This window comes from Lagenorhynchus albirostris, chromosome 11, assembly GCF_949774975.1.
Source record: "Lagenorhynchus albirostris chromosome 11, mLagAlb1.1, whole genome shotgun sequence".
Classification (NCBI taxonomy): Eukaryota; Metazoa; Chordata; class Mammalia; order Artiodactyla; family Delphinidae; genus Lagenorhynchus; species Lagenorhynchus albirostris.
This window is the reverse complement of record NC_083105.1, coordinates 20,606,937-20,613,687: the sequence shown is the minus strand read 5'-3', so window position 1 is coordinate 20,613,687 and position 6,751 is coordinate 20,606,937.

Here is a 6,751-nt window from a genome sequence, read left to right as displayed (position 1 = left end):
ATTCACATGTTGAAGGTGGGCCTTGGGAGGTAATTAAGTTTAGATGAGGTCATGAGGGTAGAGCCTCATAATAAGATTAATGTCCTTATAAGTAGAATAGACCAGAGCTCACTCTCTCTCCACCGTGTAGGGACACAGCTGTAAGACAGCCAGCCATCTGCAAGCCAGGAATGGCGTTCTCACCAGGAACCAAATCTGCTGGTACCCTGAACTCAGATCTCCATCCTCCAGAACTGTGAGAAACTAAGTGTCTGTTGTTTAAGTCTCCCAGTCCATGGTATTTTCTTATAGCAGCTCAATCTAGGACAATATCCAATCACAAATCTCTTTTTGCCTTATTTTGAATACAAAGGGATAAGCTTCTTTCTAGTTTTTATAAAACTGTTAAAAGAAAACAAACATGGGGCTTCCCTGGTGGTGCAGTGGTTGGGAGTCCGCCTGCCGATGCAGGGGACGCGGGTTCGTGCCCTGGTCCGGGAAGATGCCACATGCCGCGGAGCGGCTGGGCCCATGAGCCATGGCCGCTGAGCCTGCGCGTCCGGAGCCTGTGCTCCGCAACGGGAGAGGCCACAACAGTGAGAGGGCCGCGTAACACACACACAAAAAAAGAAAACAAACATGATTTCTAAACAAAGGAGCTTCAAAAATGGTATCTGTAAATATCATTTGCTTTTCCTTCGTTATAGCAGCTATCTGGCCTTTCTCTGGGAAAAAACCACTGAAGTTTTGGTATAACTTATTTAATAACAATAGACAATTGTAATAGTGTGTTAATCTCAACTGCTTCCCATGACAAGGAAGAGTTGTTGCCTGGCTTGTCAGGAAAGAGATTTTTCCCAAGGGTTCCTATAAATAAGATCTATTGTCTTTTTGAAAAGCAGGTTATAAAATAATATGTATCGTATAATTATATTTTAATAATAAAAGTATTTATAAAAAATGTTCTGGAAGGATACCTCCAAGGGTTTTAACAGGAGCTATAACTACATATTGGAACTATGTGTAATCTTTTTAGTTTTTTCTTTTTGCTTACCTAAATATTCTAATTCTTGTGCTACAAAAATACATTGCTTTTGTGGGACTTCCCTGGTGGCACAGTGGTTAAGAATCCGCCTGCCAATGCAGGGGACACAGGTTCGAGCCCTGATCCGGGAAGATCCCACATGCCAGGCAGCAACTAAGCCCGTGCGCCACAACTACTGAGCCTGTGCTCTAGAGCCCATGAGCCACAACTACTGAAGCCCGCATGCCACAACTACTGAAGCCTGCGCGCCTACAGCCCATGCTCCACAACAAGAGAAGCCACCTCAATGAGAAGCCCGTGCACTGCAACGAAGAGTAGCCCCCACTCGCCACAACTACAGAAAGCCCACACACAGCAAGGAAGACCTGGTGCAGCCAAAAATAAATAAATAAATAAATTTATTAAATAATATATTGCTTTTGTAATAAGACAAAATGTTTCAACTACTAAAATAATGCAAGATTCAGAAAAGCTACATAAAGAGTTTCTAAGAATACCAGAATTGCACTTGGATTCTACGCTTTCAGAATAGGGTAAGAAAATGAACACATATTATGTACTTGCTACGTTTCAGCAATCCTGCGGGTGAGTGGTATTATTCCCATTTTATAGATGAGGACACCTGAGGATCAGAGGTTGCATAAATAGTCTAAGTCATACACCAGTACAAAGCAGAGCCATGATTAAATCAGATTCATCTGATCCCAATGGCCTCACTCCTTCCACCTGACTGGACAGCTTCCAGCACTGCGTACTAGAAAGCACCAGAGATGCTTTGTGACCGCCTAGAGGGGTGGGGCAGGGAGGGTGGGAGGGGGACTCAAGATGGAGGGGATATGGGGATATACGTATATGTATAGCCGATTCACTTTGTTATACAGCAGAAACTAACACAACATTGTAAAGCAATTATACTCCAATAAAGATGTTTAAAAAAATAAAAAAAAAGAAAGCACCAGAGAAATGGTTTAACTCATCACCACTCGGGGTGCCTTGTATACAACATTCTGTCAGTAAGGGCTGCACCTAAGTTGCATCTGAGTCAAGGTCTTTTCTTACAGCTCAGGGAAGGAGTGCACGTCTGGCTCCCAGGCATGCCATTCACTCCCTTAACTCACCCTGAGTAAAGACGAATGGCTCTGAAATTCTTGTTACAACTGCAGTGCCAAGTGCACTAAATGTGGCTTACATTCCCTCTGCCTGTGCTAAAAACCCATTATTAGGGTGACAGAGCCTTTTGATAATTCTGAGATACATATGCTCTTAAGGGAAGTATCTCTACATCATGGTTGATGGACAATTGGCCTTTTATTTTAACAACTGGCAAAGCTGCACAGCGTTGCCTCAACTGCCCTTTGTTTTCCTGTCCTATTGGATGTTTTGTTAAGTGTTAATATGACCTTGATTCCCCGTCACACCAAGGAGCTTCGGGCAATTTATTTACAGTCTCTCCTTACTGTCACATCACGAGGAGATGAAGATCATAATTGCTAAACACTGTTTTCCCATCATTAAAATCAAGGCATGAGGCACTGCGTGCTGCACCTCTTGGAATAAATTTGGCCAAGTGGCAAGTGATTGGCAAGAGGCCAGTGTGGTAGGTGGAGGAGAAGCAAACTATGAACAGAACATGGACAAGTGCTGACACTTAGAGAGTGGAGGAAAATGATGTGGGACCTGTGGTGAGGGAGGGAAATTACCTGCATTACAACAGGGACTATTTATGAAGCTCTTACAATGGGCCAGACCCTGGGCTAAGCGTTTTGCATGTGTTATGATTCATTCCCGCAAGCAGGAGCTGATCCGAGTTGTCTGAGTCTCTGAAGATTATATACTTTGTGGTGGGGGTGAGGGGTGAAGTTTAGATTATAAGATTAGAAATGAAACATGCCTAAGCCCCCCTCCCCGGCCATGAGGGGCTCATACAAGTGAGGTGCCTTAACGCTTAAATTTCCTTAGCTTCTGGTTAAACCCAGAAGTTAAACTCAAGTAGGTATTATTCAGTCTACATGTAAGGAAGCTCAGTGAGGTTAGGTAACTTGCCCAGTGACAGAGCTACCAAGTGACACAGCAAAGATTCCAACCAGGCTTCCAAAATCCTTCCAGAATTGCCCAAAGTCCCCAGAGAGGCAATTCATGAGGACAAACTCCCTTGAAACAGCAGCGTGACACCTTGATGTGGTTCTGAGAGCTTCTGGGCAGGGCCCAGCCCCTGGCAGGACCTGCAGGACTTGGGGGTGTGTAATCCTGCCAAAGACCTCTACAGGAATTTGCATCTTTCAGATTCATAGACTCTGTAAAGAAAACCTCTGTGGAGGGAGACATAAAGACAGGTTTTAATGACTGATCGTTGTGTCCACAATCTAAAAAGCAGGGGAGAAAAAAAAATTCTTTTGAAGACACACATACTTAATTTAGCCACAGTCCTGGATAAGAAGCTACCAGTGATCAAAGCTGGAAGTAGTGATGGGCTGGTAAACCAGCTCCGGCAGTAGAGGGAGCCCCAATTTCAGCGTTTTCCAATTTCTATGTTGTCAGTACTCTTCCCAAGGCTGGTTTCAAGCTACCAATGGTTGTTTGGCTTGCAAAATTCCTGAATATTTAGCAATCAGCTCTCACAAGCAGGCACACCACTGGCTGTCATGTCATGGCTTCAAGTTCTTCAGTTTTATGAAGATCTTTCTTAAAAGTTAAAGGCAAATCTTCTTGGCCCTAAAATCTTGTCTAGTTGGTACTGTGGATACATTTCCTGATAATACCTTTAAATGATACCATATCTTCCAGATTAATTTTGTAGCAACATCAGGAAAGTGACAATTTGGCTATTTGGGGCCCTGACTCATTTCCCCTGCCTCTGCGTTTTTTAGTTTTCTAGAGCTGGAAACACTCATCCCTGCACAGGGAAGCTCAGAGCTTCCCAATTCAAAGACCAACAGAAAGCAGAGCTTGAGACAGGGGCTTGCGTGGAAGTAGGTAGGGAAAGGCAATCATGCTGTGTTATTAAGCTCTGGGCATCTGGGACTTGACCCCCACTGGAACCTCATGAGAAGTCTTGTAGAATGCCTTTCAGAATTTAGGGGGTTCCTGCAATGTGGGACTCTCGGCGTAAAGACCAGGAAAGTCCCAGGAAAACCAGGATGGGTTGGTCACCCTACCAGAATCATCTACCCAAGAGCTGGAAAAAAGGAACTTTTATCCACTAACTCCTGTCCTTCACTGGTTCAGTCGCCCCACAAGATGCCAACTCCTTGAACTCTCGTGTTTGCATATGTGAAAGTCAAAACACATTTCTGCAGGTGCCCAAAGAAGTGGAGTGAGAGCAGCCCCAGGGCAGAATGAGACGCGGGCCCCTGAGGTGAGGGACCGTAGCCTCACACCTCTGGCAGCCAGAGACTGCAGCAATGGCTGGAGTAAAGCTAGGCTGAGAGGATGTGAGGCGGTGCACAAGGGCAGCCAATGCAGGGTGTGAAGGGCACGCAAACAGCCTTGGTCCCTGAGCTGGGAGGAGCTCAGACCCCCTGGGAGCTGGGGTATGGCGATGACTGAAGCCACTATGAAGTTTACCAGGTGGCCCTTTCATGAATCTACCCATGACAAGATGTTGACCCTTACATGGTTTTCCTTCCTCCCTCCCTCCTTCCTTTCTTCCCTTCCTTCTTTCCTCCATAGATTTTTTTTTTTTAATGACATGCATAACTTCCCCGACCAGGGATCGAACCCACGCCCCCTGTGTTGGAAGCGCGGAGTCTTAACCACTGGACCACCAGGGAAGTCCCCTTCTTTCCTCCATAACTTCCCTTTTTCCTCCTTCAATAAATATTTAGTGAACATCTATCATATCCCAGGGACTATGCTAGGTACTTGAGATACAAAAATAATTAAACCCACTCCTTGCCCTCAAGTAGCATGTAGAGGAGGGACCAATCCTACAACAGTTATAATACAATATAACTCTGGGAGAGAAATGGGCAGGAGGGGAAAGGGAGAACCGAGGCTTTACATAGGAAGTAATACTTAAGCTGAGTCTCTAAGGATGATGATGATGATGTAATGATAATAACAACAACAACAGATAACTTTGACGGTTATGGATGGAGGCTGATTATGTGCCAGGCCATGTTCTAAGGCTGGTTTATAGTACGGTCCATTTAATCTTTATAACAGCCCTAAGGAGGTGCTATTATTATCCTTAATTTAGAAGGGACAAAGCTAAACTGTTGAATAATTAAGTTTTCCAAGGTTTAAGGCACATCGGCACAGACTGATATTCACCAAAGCCCATTTTTTTCCTTCCTCCTGGGCACATAGCTAGACTACATTTCCCAACCTCCTTTGCAGTTAGATGTAGCCATGTGACTGAATTCTAGCTAATGGAATGGGAGCAGAAAAGACATTTCTAGGCCTGCCCCATAAAAACCCTCTATGTATATCCCCCATATGCTTTTCCCCTCCTGGATGTCTGGAAAGGTGAGCTTGGAAAGCACACGTTGAAAACGGTTGGGTCTCCATCAATCTGGGTACCTAAAAAGAGGAGATCTTGCCCCATTGATTATTCACCTGTCCAGCACTGTTCTTTGAGCAAGAAATAAACTTTGATTGTGTTTGAGCCACCATAGATTTTCGGGTTTTTTGTTACAGCAACATTTCCACCTTTTTTATTTATCAAGGAAGTTAGTTTACTGTAATTAGTACAGGAACATATGAGGAAGTAGCAGAAAATTAGGTTGAAAAGGTAAATAAAAGGTGTCATGTACCACATAAAAAAGTCTTATCTTCTTTTTTTTTTCTAAAAGTACAGAAGAATTCTTTTAAGATGGAGCAGAAGGAAACAAAAAGGGCAGCTATAGCTCCAGTTGGGTAGAGAGGATAGCTGAGGGAGGTCATACCCAACGTATTCTTTTTTCTGAGCAATAGGAAGCAGAATCGTCTTCCTAGGGGCATGCTGGGTGTGTGGGCATGTGGGTGGGCTGTTGGGGAGCAGGCTGGGAGCATAAGAAAAGCGGTGAAGGTTAATAATGTGAGAGACAGCAGTTAAGAGAGAAGATTTTGAAGTGTGTATCAGTCAGATTCCTATAGGGAAAACAGATATCACTCTCGGTATTTCAAGTAGAAGGGTATTTAATACAGGAAATTAGGTGCTCACAGAACTGGTAGAAAGACCTGAGAAGCAAAATTCAGGGGGACCCCCACTAGATTTCAGCTTCATTGCCTCTGAGCCAGAGATCTGCTGCCGTCCGACTCAGCAGTGTGCAGGAAACCATTGCCAACTTCAGAGGCCTCCACAGTCCAAGGCAGGTGAAACGCAGTGGCTACCGAAAAAAACTCCTGTTTGGGAAGTCCAGTCCATTTTTAAGAATGTAACTACAAATTCTTTGAAATTCTTTCCACCAAGGCATGTGATCCCTTCCCTTGAGTCTAGGTAAGCTTCTGACTACTTCAACCAAAGGAGCATGGCGAAATGAAGCTATGTGACTTCTAAGGTTAGCTCATAAGTGGCCTTGAAGATTCTGTCTTGCTTGTTGAGAACACTCATCTAGGAGCTCGGAGCTGCCATGTAAGAACTCTGTCTACTCCAGGCTACCATGCTGTATGGAAGCACAAGCCACATGGAGAGGTCTGAAGGGGAGGCAGGAGGTTCAGAGAAGGCAATGAGACAATGGAAGCAGAGGGACAGAAGGAGATGTGATGATAGAAGCAGAGGGTGGAGTGGTGCAGGCCACGAGCCAA